Genomic DNA, 19629 nt, shown 5'->3' with positions numbered 1-19629 from the left:
ATGGCTATCACCACTCCCACTTTGTTTAGGTTACCCCCACTACTGTCCATTGAGATATGAGAAGCAGACACATATACTACTGCCTAGACTGGTTGCCTCATGCATACATGCTACTAAATTTCAGCTCAACCCATGTTGCACTGACCACTACTTTCTTCATTTAATGTGACTGAATTGACACACCCGCGTTCTGTCTCAACTTCCAAGCTTTGAGAAACAAAGGACACCAAAACCAAGTTTGCAAACTTTTACAATGTCTTCAAACTGAAAACTGGTCATTCTACCTTTTTCTGATGAAGTACCATGTTACTAGCACGTGCTTTTGTCAACTCCTGTGTTGCTCTTGCAAGCAACACTCCACATGGGACATAAGGTCATAGACGCCTTATGCTTGTGCAATAATTAAAACTTTGCAACACCAGTCATGCTATGTTATGTAGTGCAACAAGGCTGGGCCACTTGAACTGGTTAATTTATACTGCTAATCAGTTTAACCTCTCGCTGAAGTCTTACGAACTCCATTGTGCATTCAGAGAAGACATTACTCTGGGGGTAGAGCGTGCTTGATTTAATGACCGATGCCAAACTGCCAATACAATTAAAATTCCTAGCAGACAACTTTTATGCCATTATGACCGATTCATTTTTTCTGGGATCTTTTCTTTCGAAAAAGATCAGAGATCAACTGCAGAGGTGGTGGGGTGGTCTAAAAAATGTGTCCTCATCCCAACAATGGTATAGCCCACCACTAGCACTACCCCTAATACTACAGAATAGTGCATATAGAGAGAGCACTCATGAATAACTCGCAGGTAATTATTTATTAGCAACCTCTTGCTTTTGTTTGAATAACAGGCAGGTCAATTTTGATCAGAAAAGACTTACAAGTTATAAAGGCATTCCCAGGAAGGAGTATTTTGCTTACCTGCAACTCCTGTTCTCCAGCATTGGTATCTTTCATGGATTCCCTAGTAGCCCATCCATGTCCTTTTGGGTGCATTCTGTCCCAATCAATGGGACGTCGAGTATCTAGCTCCACCCAGGAGGTCCTCTTCAGATTCCAACCCCAGAGAGCTAGCGTAGTGCAGCCTTTCGCAGTACGAGGTGGTTGGTGGGCATGTGTGAATCCATGAATGATACCAATGCTAGAGAACTGGAGTTGCAGGTCAGCAACATACTCCTCCAGCATTGGATCTTTCATGGATTTACATGCTTTTAAAAAAGAGTATACATCAGTTTACATTCCTTCATTGGAGGTGGTGAGGGAGAAAGGCATACTTTATTGAAATAAGCATTGTAGGACGCCTCTGCCGAGCTTTGTTTCTGCCTCTCCTTGTCCCTCCATGCAGTAATGCTTCACAAAAGGTGTGGGGTACTGGCCAGGTTTCTGCTCTGCAAATGTCTGACAGGGGAACCCCAGCCTATAAAGCCGCTGAGGAACCCACTGCTATGTTAGAAAGGGCCCTTGCAAGGGTCTATTGGTTCGTGAATGCGCTACTGCAATTGTAGAAGAAACCAGTCTTACGATTCCTTTCTTAGAAATAGATTGACTCTTGTTAGTGGCCCCAAAAGCCACACACAGTTGTGATGTGCATCGAAAATCCTTAGACCTGTGTATATAGAATAACCTAACTCTTTGAAGATCGCGTGAATGCAGAGATTGTTCTGTTGGGGTAGTCAGATTTGCGAAGAATACTAGTGAGATTACTTACGGGGATAGGAGGTGGAATTCTGACAGTGCTTTCTGGATGGATTTGGTTTTAGGACGAACTTGTTCTTCTCAAAACGCACGTATGGAGGTTTAACGGATAATGCATGTATTTCAGATACCTGTCGAAAAGATGTGATTGCAACCAGAAAAGTGGTCTTCCAGGAAATGCATAGGACCCGTTTGTGGATTCTGCCCTGGCTGATTTCAGAATGTTTCTGCATTCTTCTGTGAGTGGGATTTGTCAAAATTTAGTGAAGTCAGGTCTTTAAGCGAGACCCCAGTCGTGGTGCAACACCTGCAAGTTGAATATCGAGATCAAGTCAGGATCCTGACCTAGAGGGAATCGGATGGTCCCGAGATAGATGAAGGAGGTCGGAGAACCAGGGTTGCCTCGCCCACGTTGGTGCAACCAGAATGACTGTGCACTTGTATGTTGTGATTATCTGCAGGACTTGGCGTATCACCGTAGTCGGGGGAACACATAAGCGAAGATCCCTTCCCATGATATCGCATAAGCTTCTCCTAGGGACTGGTGATGTGGGTGCGTATATCTGCTTGCGAATTGGGGAAATGTTTTGTTCTCCCACGTGGAGAATAGATCGATCGATGGTTGGTGTTCCCCAACACTTGTGTATAAGCGCATAATAAATAAACAATCATGCAACCGGCAGTTACTAATCGTGCGACTGATTGCCGGCCCTGCAGAGTTGGTCTCCAGCCTCATTTTCCTTACCCGGCAGGTGAAATGCTTTTAGTTGGATGCTGTTTTTGATTGCCCTATGCCATAACTGCTAGGCTTCTGTGGACAGTGCTCTTGATCTCGTACCCCTTTGTTTCCTTACATAATACATGGTGGTTGTGTTGTCTGTCAACACTTGGACTACCTTGTTCCTGAGTATTGGTTGGAACGAGCAAAGCGCCTGCGACACTGCCTTTAGTTCAGGAGGTTGATATGGAGTTTGGTCTCTGCAATGCTCCAGTGGCCCTTTACTGATCGGTGATTGGTGTGAGCACCCCATCCTGTCAGTGATGCATCTGTGACTAAGGTTTCTTAAAAGGGGTCTCCATGAACGGCATCCCTCTTGTGATATGAGGAGGCGTCAATCACCACTGCAATTATTCTGTTAGTAGTGGTGCTACTGTCAATTTGTCAATCCTGTCGCCTGAGACCATTGATCCGCCAGAAGTTCTTGCAGTGGTCTCATCTGTAGTCTGCAATGTTGGATTAGTGGTATGCAGGAGGACATGGTTCAGAGAAGCTGCATGCATGTCCTGACCGATACCTTGGTGCCAGGGTAAAATTTGGTTATCAGATGGGGTATTGACTGTCCTTTCTAGGGAGGTTGAACCCGTCCTTCGGTGGTGTTGAATTGGGCTCCTAGTTGATGACTCGAAGCAAGACTGAGTTTATCTCACAAACCGAGGCGTGAGAGGGTGCCCAACACGTGTTGGACTGCGTTTATTGTTTCTGTACATGATGGTGCTCGTATTAACCAATCATCAAGATAGGGGTATATGTGGTATCCTATCTTTCTCAGAGACGCGGTCACTGGAGCTAGGCATTTGATGAATGTCTTGGGGGCTGAGCGCAATCCGAACGGCAGGATCTTGAATTGATAATGGTTGGTTCCAACTACAAACCTTAGGAACTTCCTGTGTACCTTCCGATTGGAATATGAAAATATGCATCTTTGAGGTCCAGTGATGCCAGGAAGTCGTTTTTGTTTACCACCTTTATGACTTCGGGCAAGGAGACCATTTTCAATTTTAGCTTTTTGACGAATTTGTTTACATCTCTTAGGTCTAGGATTGGTCTCCAGGATTTGTCTAATTTCCGGACTACAAAGAACCTGGAATACGTGCCCTTGCCCCTTTGATGCTTTGGGACCTTTTCGATTGCTCGTTTTATCAGTAGTTTTTCAACTTCACTTTTCTGGATGTTTAAGTGCCGTTGGTGGTGTAACCGCGGTGGAGTCGGAGGTGGTCTTCCATTGAACTCTATCATATGTTTTTCCCATATGAGATCTCTAACCTACCTGTCCATGGTGATTTGTTCCCAATGTTGCAGACGGTACTGCAAGTAGCCTTCAACCTGCTGATGTTTGAATGTGGGGGCTCGGATGCAATGGGAGTCAGGCCCGCTTCTGTTGTCTACCTCTCGAGGTAGATGCGGTCTGTCGTCTCCTTGGAGCAGTTTTGTAGTCCTCCTGTTAGTAAGGATAGGATCCTCTATATCCTTGGTAGTATGTCTGAGAGTAGGAAGACCCTTGTTGCATATCTAGCACCTTCGATTACAAGTCTGGTCTGAAATATGTGCAGTTTAGCCATGCTGGTCTTCATAAGGCATCCATGTTGCAAATTAGTTTGAATCCAGTTTCTGCTATATCAACAGCAATGTTGATAGCATGATTTGATGAGTCTTCTCCCTCTCGCAGGATGTCGAAGGCTTGTTTGCATTTGTCCTCTGGCAAGTGTTCCTATTCTGGACCCATTATGTTCCACATCTCGCGGTTATATCTTGAAATTAATGCCAGGAAATTTGCCACCTTGACTGTAGTGACACCTGTTGCCAAAATCATCTTGCCAAAAGCATCTTGTTTTCTGCTGTCGTTATCTGGGGGTATCGTGCACTTCTGGCCTTGTGTGATATTTCCTTCCTGCTGCTGCCGATACCACTGAGTTGGGGGTTGGTTGTGATGTCAGGCCTTTCGGGGACACATCTGGTGCCCTGAATTTCTTTTCCAAGCAGCCTTTCAATGTTGGCTCTGAGAAAGGTCTTTTCATTAACAGCAGTCCCCCCCCCCCCCAAAACGTGATCTAGAATGGGGGTAGACACTGTTCTACATTTCTGCATTAAATCAAAAAGGAAGCAATCCTTCTGTTCAGAGGGAATCCGACCAAATTCCTTGCATGCCTTTTGTACTGTAGTGTGGAAAGTGCCTATTTCGTCCGATGGTGACTGTCGAGACGGTTCCTCTGATACTTGGTCTAGGCCCATGTGTCTTCCCAGTCGTCTGGTTGTGGAGATTGGAAGGTAGTACTGTCTGTTTTTCTATTATCGCCATCGTCGGTGGTCGTCAAGTGGCGTTCTCCCTCTTCGTGGTCCCAATGTGGCGATTGTATTGGTCTTGGAGAAAAGTCTTGTGTTCTCGCCGGGGTTCCTGGTCTATTTCTCTGCCGATGTGTCATAGGCTTGCTAGGCGGCTCCTTTGGTGGCGATCTTGCACGCCTAGTTGGGGTATCTTTAGCGTGACCGCTTCCCTGTTCTTGCAAATATTCTTTGGCAGATTTCAGGGCATTCCAGAGGGACCCGGTATCTCCTCAGGCATGTGTGGTTGCGCCTGCCCAGATGGTAGTCTCTTACCAAACTGTTAAGATATGATAGTTATTTATATAGCGCTTATACACAATGTGTTTCAAAGCGCTTCAAGGCAAGGGAGGGAAAATACAATGAAATTCTCACGGGCCATGAACAACAACAATGTGAAATTAACCATCGTACTCAGGCTGGTGACATTTTAAACCGTGCAAGAGCTAAGACACAGAAGAAGAAGGGAGGTGGGTGTAAGGGACATGGAAACAGACAGGCGACTACTGTACTAGGCCTGACGACATTTCAGCTAGTGCTGGGTGTGGGGGATCACAAGTAATGAAAGTGGGAGGAGAACAACATTGGTTGCTATCATACTAGGTCCAGGGACAATTCTGATAGTGTAAGTGCCTAGAGAAAAGTAAGAAGGGGAGGGAGGAGTGAGGGAGAAGGGGGAGGAAGAGAGAACAGAGAATAGAACTGCGAAAAAGATCAGAGAAGCAGAGGGTACAGCGAATACAGTTGCAGAGGTCCTTAAAACACAATGTTGCAGAGAACACACACACCGTGGGTAATAATAAGCAGCGCTCGGATACCTGAGGGTTTGTAGCGTTATATAAAAGCCTAATTATTATTATTATTATTATTATAAGCAAGGATTCAAGATGACGGCAAGCACAGCATCATTCAGGGCCACCATGCGAGATGCAAGGGAGGTACAGCATGAGAGTTTAGAAGGTGAAGCACCAAAAGACAATGTGTACTTAAGTCAAATTCATGCATTAGCAACAGGTCGGTGATGGTGAAAACTGTAAAGAATCAAGATAGTACCTGCAGTGATCGGGTGTATGGGGGGGGTGGAAGAAAGGGAAAGGTGGGAGGGGAAGCAGGTGACAAGAGATCAGGGGGGCACACAGACATCACAGGAGACCAAGGAGGGGGTGGGGAGCAAAAGGATCACGGGGACCAGGGAGGTATGTGGGGGGCAAACAAACATCACAGGGGACCGGGGAGAGGGTTGGAGGGCACATGGACATCACAGGGGACCAAGGAGGGGGTAGGGGCACACAGGCATCACAGGTGCCCAGGGGGAGGGGCACACAGACATCACAGGGGACCAAGGAGGGGTCACACGGACATCACAGGGGGACCAAGGAGGGGGGTGGTGAGCACACAGACATCACGGGGGACCAGGGAGGGGAGTAGGGGGCGCACAGCCATCACAGGGGACCAGGGAGGGATCACAGGGACATCATGGGGGACCAGGGAGGGGCTGGGGGGCACACAGAGGGGTGTAGGGAGCACACAGACATCACAGGGGACCACGGAGGGGGTGGTGGGCACACATCACGGCAGACCAGGGAGGGGATGGGGGGCACACATACATCATGGGGGACCAGGGAGGAGGTGGGGGGCACACAGACATCAGAGGGGACAAGGGATGGGGTGAGGGAAAGCGGGTGGCATTCCGGTGACAGACAGGGGCTTTGGTTGCGGGCCTTAGGTGGTAGTGGCTGGCTCCGAAGGAGGCACCAGGTAGAATAAAATCAGCAGATGGAACAACCGAAGAGGGAATTGCGCGTAGCGCAAAATGCTGGCCTCGGAAGTCAATGCAGAGCATAAATATACACAAAGTATTTACAGTCCGAGATGAGATGAGCGTTGCACACCATCAAATCAATATGTCCCTAAATTCATCAGCCTTACCCCCCCCCCTTCCCAGAAATGTGCAACATCAGTTGGTAGTTCAGCGCGATGGAGGGTGCTGGGGATCAGGGGGAAAGGGCTCCGTCCACAACAGGTAAGAGTGAAGAAAAAAGGCAAATGAGACTAGACTGCGACTTGGACTAGAGACTGCAGAGTGGTCCATATTTGCAGCAATAACAAAAATTGTGGGTTAAGCAGAGGTTCTGCCAGCTGGGGCAGGTCTATTGGTGTTGGTCCACCTTGATCCTTAGGTCCTGGTGATCGCCTTAATCTTGGGAGATCTTAGGGGTGCCTCAAATGGGGAGTACTGTTCCTCGTCTGAGAAATGGGGTGCGTATTCCTGTTCGAATTCTGAGTTAATATGGTGTTCCAATATTTGTTCAGGTAGTATCGAGGAGACTGGGGACAAGAATGGCTGCCTGTTAGTGCGTATTATGGGCTGATCATCAGTTTTCTTGGGTGACTGCAAGATTTTGAGTGGCAGTTTTATAACTATTGGTCTTTCTTCTGTCATTACAGAACCTTCAGCAGCCTCTGATTTCTTTGCCTATGGCTTCAGTGGTTGTTTTCCAGTGGATGTGTGAGTTTTGTGTTGATTTGAACGATTTCTCAAATTTTTCTCCTCCGATGTCTTTCTTGCCGTGTTTTGCAATTTCTTTTTGTGTCCCCGTTGACAAGGACTTTTTAGTAGCATTCTTAGTCGCCTCGGCTGTCGACAATGGTATCACTATTGGAGATTGTAAGGGTGTAGAGAATATTCAATGCACCGCCAACTTTGTCATCAATGTTTCAATTGCCTTAGACCGATTAGTCGGTAGGTTCTTCGTGGACAGGGTTGCTGTCGACAGGCGTGCCATGGACGCTGTCATCGTGGAGGACTTAGTAGTAACTGGTCTGACCGTTGAGGGGGCGGTCGTCAATGTCGTCGACGACGACTGGTTTCTTGACCACAGTCAAGGAGACGGTCATGACCGTCAACGAGGATTTTGATTTAGTTGACGATGAGGATTCTGGCCCTTTTGCCTCGCCAGTCATCGGCAGGGTTTTCGTCCGCGGTGGTTCTGTTATCGGCAATGTCGTCGACGGCCAGACGTTTGTTATCAATTTTCCCTCCTTTTTGAAAGAGATGGCAATCTTTCTTCCGACCTGGACCGGACCATTTTTTAGGGGTCTAGGTCTATCTGCCCTGTCATCCACCACACTTCTGGAGGGTTCTGCCACTGAAGGGGAGGAGGTGGGGGGGACTTTTTCATTCGGTACCTGTGCAGGCTGTCGGGTTGGTTTTGTACGATCGAACCGAAAAAAAAAAAAAAGGTCAGACCGTACAAAACGACCGAAAAATGCTACCACCAAAGGTTCGAACACCAAAACCTTTGGTGGTAGCATTGCAGGTAAGTAAAAATAAAAAAATTAAAAAAAAAAAAAAACACCCTGCTCACTATACTGTGTGGCATAGTGAGCAGGGTGTTGCGGGGGACACCCCCGCAGCACACCCGCAAAAACAAAACAAAAAATGAAAAAACGGGCGGTGCAGGGGTTTCCCCCGCAACACCCCGCTCACTATACTGTAAAGTATAGTGAACAGGGGTTGCGGGGGAAACCCCTGCAACCCCCGTAGTATGTAAGTGTGTTTGCATGAGAAAGGTGCAAACTTTTGGTAGTTGGCACCTTTCTCTTGCGAACATTCCAGCCGTGGCAAAATCAGCCGCGATCGATCACTTAGAATCGTCAGGTTGGAGCTTGGCTTGCAGTCCTTGACCTCACTTTGGAAACTTGTCGACTTTGGGCAAAAATCACACTTGAAGTAAATAGTGAGGCCAACCTTTTGAATCATGTTATACATGCACGGAGGGTTTCTCGGAGTACCTGGTATCGTGGGTTGGTAAGGACAGTTATGATTCACCTTTTGGACATTGGTTGAAGTACTATTCCCTCACTGATTGATCATCATCTGGCTAAAATGGAGGACAGGACACAAGTCTTTGACCGTGCCCAATCTACTGACTTACTGGCTTTACGCCCCAGATATGTACAATTATTTTTATTTATTTATTGCATTTGGTTATGCGCCCAAAACTGGGGGTATCACAGTGTAGGTTACAAGAATATTTACAGGCTTAATTGGTTACAAGAAGACTTACAAACTTATAGATTGCATGGTGGATTTGCTTTGAACTGGTTACAAGAATACTTTCATGATGATTAATTACAGGATGCAATCAAACGTACATGGTAGGCATAGTTAGAGTAAAGACAATGTGATATTTGCCAATAGTAAACAAGGTTCAGGGTCAAAGGCCTGGAGAACAACAGTGTCCACTGTATAGCTAGAATTTATTAAAGATCCAGGTTTTTATTAGTTTCTTGAATTGCAGGTGGGAGGGCTCGTTGAGATGTTGGCTGGGAGTGAGTTCCACATTCTGGGGCTACTACAGGGAAGCTGGCACTACCTGTTCTGGTTCACTCATCAGGGTCTATCTGGGAGTAGTCCACAGAGTTACTTGACCAAATATGGTTTCCTTGGTTTGGTGCAATTCATATTATATCTCAGGTTTGATATTTTCCAGTGTTGTCTTACACTGGGGCTTGGACGGGTATACCGCACAACCTTAGAACCTGTAGGCTTTGTGGTAACGCAATGGAGACAGCTCGACATGTCTTGACCCAGTGCTCTATTCTTTTACCTATGTACGATAGAGGATATGAGCCATATCGTTATATAGGGTCCGATAAATTTTGGAATCTTTTGTATAGGGCAGAAGCCCTTGTTCTTACCGCAGGTGCGAACCACATCTGGGAAACGGTGAAACATCGGTTGTGTGTCTAGGTGTTTTCTATCCGTCTTGTTTCTTTGATGGTCAGAATGGTTTCTTTTTAATTGTGTGTAACCATATATAATTGTATGTTTGTAATTTTAGTGTATGGTTTTATGTAGTGCGAAAAGTTAATTTAACCACATGCACTTAAAAGAAAAACGATATATATGGGATACATTACTCACCGTAATCGTATTTCTGATGCTTGTATTTGCTTAGATTCACATGCTGTGCATAGGCCGACATCTAGTGGAAGCTGCGGAGTATTACAGTTTGTTTTTCGAAACTCGAAAATGGGCGTCGACACAGGCGTGCCAGTATTATTATCCCTAGTGTGACGTCCACTGTACCCAAGATCCCTCACGCGTCTAGGATCCTCAGATTGTATTTTTTCTGACATGAGGAAGCATGAGGAGTAGCGTGAGTACAGATAATCCAAGCAGATAGACAGAAGGTAAGACTACAAGCAATCATGCGCCTTCTCTCGGAGGGGAGGAAGGGTGGGTCGCATGTGAATCTAAGCACATACAAGCATCAGAAATACGATTACGGTGAGTAATGTATCCCTTCTGAGGCTTGTGGAATCTGCTTAGATCACATGCTGTGCATAGATTAGCGAGCAGTACCAGAAGAAGGAGGTGGGATGTGAGAAGGGTCATGAGCAAACAGGTGTCTTAGAACCGCTTGTCCCACTTGTGTATCTGTCTTGGAATGAGTGTCAATGCAGTAATGCTGAGTAAAAGTGTGAATAGAGCTCCAAGTAGCTGCTTTGCAGATGGTGTCGAGGGGAACATTTGCAATGAAAGCCAGAGTGGCCCCAATGCCTCTAGTAGAGTGGGCTCTTGGCGTAAAAGGCAGAGTCTTTTTAGAAAGAGAGTAACACAGCTGTATACAGTTGATAATCCACTTCGAGATAGCGCCTTTAGAGACGCGATCTCCCTCTCTGCCTGTAGCTACGGAGACAAACAGTTGATCTGTTTTCCTTAGCGGTCTGGTCTTATTTACATAGTAGAGGACCGCCCTACGCACATCTAGGGTGTGTAGTTTCACCTCAGCCGAGCTTTGCGGGTTCTGGAAGAAAGCCGGAAGCTCGATGGACTGGTTTACATGGAACTTTGATATAAATTTAGGTGAGAACCTAGGGTGTGTGCGTAAAACCAGTTTGTCTTTGTGGATAGTAAAGAAAGGATCCTGCACTGACAGCGCCTGAATTTCACTGACCCTTCTTATAGATGTAATGGCTACTAAGAAGGCCGTTTTATAAGTCAGGTGTTTGAGACTACTTTTATGCATGGGTTCGAAAGGGGGGCCCATGAGCTTAGCTAGCACCACATTAAGGTCCCATCCTGGCAGTGGGTTTGAAATAGGAGGGTGAAGTCTCTTTACTCCTTCCATGAAGGCTTTAACTACTGGTACTTTCCACCACGACACCCTGTTATGGGATGTGGTGTAAGCCGAGAGGGCTGCCAGGTGTACTTTCAGAGAGTTAAAAACCAATCCTGCATCCAGCAGGTGGAGCATGTATGTCACAATGTTGGAAGGAGTGCAATTAACAGGATTGATTTGTTTATTCTGGCACCAAATAACGAATCTCTTCCACTTGTCAAAGTAACAGTGCCTTGTGTTTGGTTTCCTGGATTCTTTTAGGATGTCCATACACCTCTGTGGTAAATTGAGATGTCCAAACTCTATGACCTCAGGAGCCATGCTGCCAGGTTCATTGAGTTGGGTTGTTGGTGCACTGTCTGACCTTGTTGCTGGGACAGTAGGTTGTACCAGGCTGGAAGTTTGATGGGCTCGCACACCGCCATCCTGCGTAGGTGTGGAAACCATGGTTGTCTCGCCCACATGGGAGCAACTAGGATGAGCGTCATCGATTCCTTGTTCATTTTGTACACCACTTTCCTGATGAGAGGAGTTGGTGGAAAAGCGTACGCAAACATCCCAGACCAGTTCATCCACAGGGCGTTCCCTTGGGAGTCTGGCTGGGGGAACCTGGATGCAAATCCTGGGCATTGTTTGTTTTCGCTTGTGGCGAATAAGTCTATAGTGGGGAAACCCCACTGAGAGAAGAGATCTTCTACGATCTTTCTGTGAAGGACCCATTCGTGTTCTTCTGGGAGGGAGTCTCTGCTTAGAGCATCCGCTAGGGAATTGAGCTCCCCTGGAACATGTTGCGATGACAGGAAGATGTTCCGTTTGAGTGCCCATATCCAGATTTTCTGGGCAAGCTTGGACAGATTTGGCGAACGAGTCCCTCCTTGCTTGTTCAGATAGAACATGGCTGTCGTGCTGTCCGTCAGGATTTGCACCGACAAGTTTAGTAGATGGGGCTCAAACGCCTGAAGCGCTCTGAATACTGCCAGAAGCTCTAGCAGGTTTATGTGGTTCTTGGCAACTGAGTGAGACCAGAGACCCTGAGCTGTGTGGTGGAGATGGTGAGCTCCCCACCCAGTCAGGCATGCATCTGTAGTCACCACTGCTTATACTTCGGGATCGTAAAAGGTTTTTCCCCTTGCGAGATTCTCTCTTGTCCACCAGTGTAGGCTCTGTACAAGTGTTGGCGAAACGACCACTAGATCGTCCCACTGACCACTTGCCTGAGACCACTGTTTCGCCAACCATTCCTGCATGGGACGCATGCGCAGTCGCGCGTGGGGGACCAGGTAAATGCATGATGCCATCATGCCCAGTAACCGCATTGCTTTGCGTACCGTTATTTGTTGACCGGACTGATAATGTGGAATTTGCAGTAGTATATTCCGAATTCTTTCTTCCGAAGGGAAGGTCAACCCTTTCTGAGTATCTAGGATTGCTCCTAGCAACTGTTTTGAGGTGCTTGGCACCAGGCTTGACTTCTTCTCGTTGATTGAGAAGCCTAATTCGTGGAGGAGGTCGATAGTCCTTTGAATGTTTGTCCTGCAAATCCCTGGGGTTTCCCCCGTTATGAGCCAGTCGTCCAGATAAGGGTACACTGGGATTGCCTCCCTGCGTAGGTGTGCAGCTGCCACCGCCAGTACCTTGGTGAATACCCTTGGTGCTGAAGTTATCCCGAAGGGCAGTACCTTGAATTGGTAGTGGCGACTGTCCACCTTGAAGCGCAAGTACTTTCTGTGCGCCGGGAGCATGGAAATATGAAAATAAGCATCTTTCATATCCAAGGTTGCCATGTTATCCCCCTTTTTTAGGAGGGGGATTACCTCTTGTAGCGTGGTCATACGGATTTTTTGGGGCTTGACATACTTGTTGGCAGGCCGTAAGTCCAATACTGGGCGCATTGTCAAATCTTTCTTTGGCACAAGGAAGTAAGTTGAATAGATACCCTTGTTTACCTGGTGTCCTGGGACGAGTTCTATCGCGTCCTTTTCTAGCAGAATGGCGATCTCCTCGAGAAGGATCTTCTGATGTTCTAGGGAGTGTACTCTTTGTCGTGGAGGGTGGTTGCGGGGACGCTGCAGTAATTCTATACAATATCCTTTGGACACTGTTGACAGCACCCATCTGTCTGAGGTGATCCCTTCCCAAGCCTGGGTGAAGTTGGAAATGCGTCCCCCTACTGGGGTTGCGTGGGAAGGGACCCTGAACTGAGCGTCACTGCTTTGGTGGAGGCGTGCCACCTCCTTTGTTGGGGCTGCCTCTGCCTCTTTGTTACCCCTGCCGTAACTTTGGGTAGACTGCTGGTTGTTGTTCCATTGTGTACCCTGTCCCTGGGCATAGTTGCCTCTTTGTGAATTTTGGCCGCGTGGGCGACGAAAATTACTGTTCCCCCTCTGGTTAGGGGGTTTGTTGGTAAGCTGGCCAAGGGATTTGAGAGTCTCGTATTCATCCTTGGCATTTTTAAGTGCGTCTTCGACCGCTTTCCCAAACAATAGATCGGGTTCCACCGGCTTGTCTATTAAAGAAGCCTGGGTTTCTGTTTTGAACCCAGACTGCCGTAACCACGCATGTCTTTTGATAACAGTACCTTCTGCTATCAATCTTCCTGCGTTGTCCGCGGCGTCGAAGGTTGCTTTTAATATGCAACCAGACACGGCTCTCCCTTCTGCCGAGATCCGAGCCAGCTGGCCCTTTAACGGTTCTGGAGCAGAGGCAATGAGCGCCGCAACCTCTTCCCATTGATGGCAGTTGTAACTGGCCAACAGGGTGGTGGAGTTAGCAATCCTTGCTTGGTAGGCGGACGTTGAGGCTACCTTCCTGCCAAACCCGTACAGTTTCTTGCTCTCCTTGTCGGGAGGAGCTTCTGACGATAAGGGTGTCCCCGCCCTCTTCCGAGTGTTGGTGACCACTAGGGAGTCTGGTTTAAGAAGTCCCCTTATATAAAGAGGGTCAGACTGGGCTGCCCGGAAGAGTTTTTCGACTCTGGGGTTGACGGCTCTGGTGAGGTTAGGATTCGCCAGAGACGGATCTATTCTCCGTTGGATGGACTTAAGGATAGGGATGGTCTGAGCGACCGGCCTCCTTTCTCCCACCAACTCTTCTGCGAAGTCCCTTTCCTCCTGTACACCGTGGGTGTCGATATGAAAATGTTCTGCTGCGCGAGCAAGAACTTCATTAAGGAGGGGCTGGTTATCAACTGGCGAGTCGGTAACTGGGGCTTCGCTCTCTACCGGGGAATCTACTCTGTAAATTTCCTGCTCATCTTCTCCCTCCTCTAGGTCCTCATCATCCGCATAGTATTCAGTGCCGGTTTGTTCCTCCATAATCTCAAACTCCTGATCCCCTTCAGGGAAAGCTTGTCCCTGGTATCTGGGGTGTGGAGTAGAGTATGGAGTAGAGTAAGGCTGCACCTCGAAGGGTTCAGGTCTTTCGAACCGGCCCTTTTTACTTGTTGGGATAGGGTCAGAGGAGCCTGAGGGTGTGGCCCCTTGAGGGTCATACGAAAGAAAATGTTCAGGGTTTTTGTCATAAAAATCAGCCAAGGAAGACATCCTTGACATGACCCTGTCTATGTCTTCACTGGACCATTCTTTGGAACAGGGGATGACTTTTGTAGGTAATTTAGAGGACTTATCAAGAGTACTCTTGTTGGATGTTGATGTCCCAGTAAACTTGTGTTTGTCTGACTGCCTAGGGTGGAGGGATGGTTTTACATTAGTGGAAGGCTGTGCTTTCCGCTGTTTCCCCCCCTCCCCGTGCGTGGAAAAATGTTTTCCCTGCCCCTTGGAGGCCCCAGAGACTTCTCGACGCCTGGCGTCGAGGGTCGGGAGAGGTATCTGTGTGTTTCGAAAGTGGGGCCTCGCTGGTGTTAACTGCGGCCTCGGTATCTTGTAGCGCGGCCTGAGGGTGGAAGTCGTCTTCGTCTTCCGACGATCGAACTTCCGTTAATCTAGGGAGCGAGGCACTCTTGGCAAGAGTGGATGATTGCCTTGCGTCGTGAGGCGATCTCGATCGAGAGCGCCCAGAGGACACCGAGTCGGACCGTTCTATTTGTGCCTCTTTCCGAGAAGTCGACGTCGTCGAGGTTCGGTTGGACTTAGTGTGCTTAGTGTGTGTAGGGTGTGTAGCGCTTGCGTCGCCGGGGGTCTTCCCCATAGCCGCTCTGCCGGACGACCTTCCGAGGTCGGGGACCTGCGCTCGGCAGTCTTTCGACGCCGTAAAGCCCTCGCCGTCCGAAAGTATGGCGTCGCTGCCATCGCTGAAGGCGCCCTCCGCCGCCATGGCCGCCTGCCTGGCGTGGTGGGCCCAACGCTTTGTCGAACGGTCCTTAAGTGTCTTAGGCTTAAACCTACTACACGCTCTGCAGTTCGCTTCGGGGTGGTCCCTCGGCAAGCAGAGATTGCACGTGGCGTGCCTGTCGACCCAAGGGTATTTGCGGTTGCACTTGGGGCAGAATTGGAAAGGGGTACCCTCCATACGCACCTTGAGGCAGCAGGCTAGTAAGTGTAGGAAATATATAAGGTGTACCTATATATCAAGAATGAAGAGTATGTACCACCCCCCACTCTCCCTACTTGTAGGGCCGAGGCCAGCGGCCTACTAGGCCCGGGCCGAGGCCAGCGGCCTTCCGAGGCCCAGATCCGTCGTGCAGCAGCCGACGGTCGATGTCTTCTCCAGCCGTCGTCGAGGGTCGACGATGGGGTGGGGAAGGATGTCAATAAAGAAGTTAATGTTCAATAATTAGCAAAAGTATGGCTAAGGCCAGGGGACTCCGCAAGATGCTTCCGACCAGTATGGCGGAAAAAAACAATCTGAGGATCCTAGACGCGTGAGGGATCTTGGGTACAGTGGACGTCACACTAGGGATAATATTACTGGCACGCCTGTGTCGACGCCCATTTTCGAGTTTCGAAAAACAAACTGTAATACTCCGCAGCTTCCACTAGATGTCGGCCTATGCACAGCATGTGATCTAAGCAGATTCCACAAGCCTCAGAAATATATATATACACACACACAGACATTATATATAAAAAATAGGGCCCATCTCCTTTTCCTGTCCTTACGAGTTTTTGTGCTAAAAGGTAGCCCAAATATCAAGTCTTCCTGTATGTGGTTAGGGTAGAGACAGTATATGCACTGAGCATGCCGGTCTCCCTGAAACATTTTTAATGCCACATGTTTGACATGCCTTAAAAAGGGCTGTATTTCTTCCATTCCCAGTATCAAGGCACTCATCTGTTGAAAGAGGAGTTTGTTTTCCTGGAGAATTACAGGTTTCATGAAATATCTTCAAGGATTTGAACTTTTTCCTCGGGAGAAAATGTCTTGAGGACTCCTCCGCATTATGTGTGGTTAGAATCTGAAGATGGCCTCCTGGTTGGGGCTAGATATTCGACGTCCGTTTGGTTGGGGCAGAGTGCACCCAAAAGGACTTGGATGGGCTACTAAAGTGAGCATAAAATCTTTATTATAGGCTATACTAATAAGGTTACTGAGGATTCCCAGCATGTCAGCGTGGAATATTCAAATCATGTGAATCTATGAAAGATCCAATGCTGGAGAAGGGTGTCTGTACAACAATAAGGAGAAGAAGGGGTGAGCCCGATTATGAGGGCATGAACAACGTGGGATACTGACCAGGGACAAAACAAAAAAAAACAGTTGCCGCACCTTCAGACCCATTCCTGCAATTGAGAATCCATCCCAAGCCATCAAAAATCAGCTTTCACCTTACAATTTGTGCCAGTCATCCACAGTTAACCCTAATACGCAATCTTTAAGGGCTTGTGTAAGTTTCCAAGCAACAGGGTTGAATCCAGCCTCAGAAAAATTATTTTTGTGGATTGTGTGAATTCCAGCTCCACCTTTCTCTTCGATGTTTGTCAGCATCAATCTCTATATATTATTCTGAATCGATCCAGTCTGATGTCATACTGAACTATCTCCTGAAACTGCACAACTGTAACAATGTCAGTTTTTCTTCAAGTGATTGTGGCTTATTTGTTGGTATCTTTAAGATCAGAGCAATGATTCTAAACAAGTACATTTTCTCAGGTCAGTCAGTATGCCTATACTAGATTGGACAGGCTGAGTAAAATAATGTAAATGCTCAATACAGGGTTTTAAGTGGCTGGCTACTGTTTTGCTCCTGCTTCTAACCTGGAAGAGACTAGTAAGCTTAAAACTAAGTTCGTAGGAGCTCCTTTTTGCTTCCAAATTCAACTGGTGAATTAAAACATGCATATGTGACATTAACTAGCGTTTTAAAATGTAAATGAATATGAATACATGTAAATATAATGGATCATAGATAATGAGCAAAAGTGTGCATCTCATGTGGAAGTTAGATTTGCAGTGTGCTGTGTTCTCACTCCTGGTTCACAAGCGGTAGCTCCTGCCTAGTGGTTAATACCTGGCACCCCAGAGCTGCTTTTAGCTCCCGCTAATCGAATCACAATTTCAAAGCCCGCAATAAAATACTCTTCTGCGAATATCCAGACTTAGACATAATTGTACCACATCTCCCAAAAGGTAATCTTTCTCGGTTTCACTTGTCTTGGTCAGCCATTCTATGCTGGTTCTGTGGAGTGATTAAACCACAACAGTCAAAAAGTAATAAGTCTCTGGATCTCTTCACTTGTTCAGAGCATCTATCCTACGTTTTCAAAATAGCTGTACCAAAACTCCCAATAGAGAATGTTTCTCTGGTTCCTTTGTCCTTGCCAGTGTCTCTATACTGGTTCCTCGGGCCACTGAACAGCTGTCAACAAGCAATGTGTCTCTGGACCACTTGACTTGGTTAGCGTCACTGTGCTCAGAGTATTTGGAATATTCGCACCACAATTTCCAATAGATACCGATGCTCTATTTCACTTGTCATTGACAGTGGCTCTGAACTGGTTCCTTGCAGAGAATGCTGCATATTTCTCAATGCATCTCTGGGTCACCTGATTTGGTCAGTACCTCTGGGCTTGATCAATGAAGTTACTGAATTAACATTCCCAAAATGCTTTTTGTCTTCCAGTTCCTTCTGTGTGCCTCCAGTAGTCTCACTCGGGTGTTCTGCTGTCTTTCGGCCTCAAGAACCACTTTAAATTCTTGGCCAACTTACCCAGCCTACCCATCCCCTCCCTAAAACTATCTCCATAGCCCACAGGTTTGGTGAGCAGATATTCTGTCTAGCGCCCACTTCTCAGCACTTGTCTTTACTACAAATCTTGTACTCACCTCTTTGCTGGTGTGGGCTCAGATAGCTTTTTTAAACTCTGTGGAATGAGGGAAGTTTGACTTAACAATAAGCATCCCTGCAACCCCCGGGTCTCGCAATGCTTGAATATCCGGGAAACCATTAGCATCTCGGTTCTGTCACCCTCTTCTCATTAGGTCTTTTTCAACCGCATCCAGCGCAGCTCTCTGGTGTGCATCCTCCCTCTGCAGAAGGGTCCTCAACTACGAACCCACCCCTTTCCAAGCGATCTTCTATTTCTTTGAAATGCAACCCAGCTAACCTCAGATGCTCCCTGAAAGTGGAAAAAAGTCTCCTTCAACTTTCTGTTCAGCGAATGGTGTAACTTCATCACAATTGTCACGAATAACTTTGCGTTGAACCAATCGATTTCCACTCATAATAAACTGATTTTTCTTAAAGAATTTTGAAGCCACTTTGACATAACCATCCATCGATGGGTCACATTCCTTATCTGTGGACAGCCTCCAATAAAATGTTTCACTTTCAGTTTCAACACTTCATTGCCTGACTCTTTCATCTATGGTCTGTCACAATGAAACGAAACTATAGAGACAACTGGGCAGTAATCATGTTCTTCAGAGTCTTCTTCATGTTGGTCACACTCAAAGAGGTAACCAGGGCAAACAAAATCTATAGAGATTTTCTTTCCATCTTAAATATGCTCAACTTCAACTGAGGTTCATGTAAGACGCAATCCTTGCAAGAAACACAAGAGCTCTTCCAGATCCATTTTAGCTCAAAAAGTAGATAAGACAAATGCTTTGTCTGCATGGTGAATTAAGTTTCTATTTTATTCAATTTGTATACCGCTTTAGTCAAAGGGACACAATTGTGGAATCGCTCCACAGCCAACATACATGACAGTGTCTTCAGTTCAATGACAGGGATTGTGGTCCCTTCTCACCACCTAGTTCTGCCACACACCCACTTATAAGGTTTACTTTTCCCAGAAGCTGTGTGCTAGTTTAGTGCTGGACAAAACTTGGAAACAACATTGCGGGTAAGCGATCCACACTTGTGAATCCCTCTGTGTTCACACTTTCATTGGTACACTGGAACAGCGAGAGCTGCGGTGCTTACTGCTGGTTTAGTACCTTTGACAACATGGCAGGGCATTCTATGCTAGATAGCGATCGCTTTTACTGCTGGTTACTCAGCACCTTTGACAGCAGGGTATTCTATGCTTTGGCAGAGTCTTTTGTAATGTGGGATAACTGCTATAAATTAATCTCTTATATTTTGATATTACAGCAGAGGGGATTCTGAAGTCTTATGAGCTGTTCGGTGAAGTATTATTAACAGTATATATACTGAGCGTGGACATAGCTTCAGGAACAAAAGGATCACTGAACAAGTCATAGGGCGAGGGAACAAATTGCACAATCATTACAAGGAGGCGGGGAACTAACAACGGGGGAAGGTGGGCAATTAGGCAGCAAAAGATCTAACAACCATG

General features: G+C 47.0%; 1 protein-coding gene across 2 annotated transcripts in view; it reads right to left on the bottom strand.

Moving 5' to 3' along the window:
- Positions 1-19629, bottom strand: part of PCNX4 (pecanex 4) — a 451861-nt gene that overhangs the window by 121865 nt on the left and 310367 nt on the right. The window lies entirely within an intron of this gene.

The sequence above is a fragment of the Ambystoma mexicanum genome, chromosome 14 (genome assembly GCF_040938575.1).
Source record: "Ambystoma mexicanum isolate Mex_15411 chromosome 14, UKY_AmexF1_1, whole genome shotgun sequence".
Lineage (NCBI taxonomy): Eukaryota > Metazoa > Chordata > Amphibia > Caudata > Ambystomatidae > Ambystoma > Ambystoma mexicanum.
This window is presented reverse-complemented; position numbering and strand designations above follow the sequence as displayed.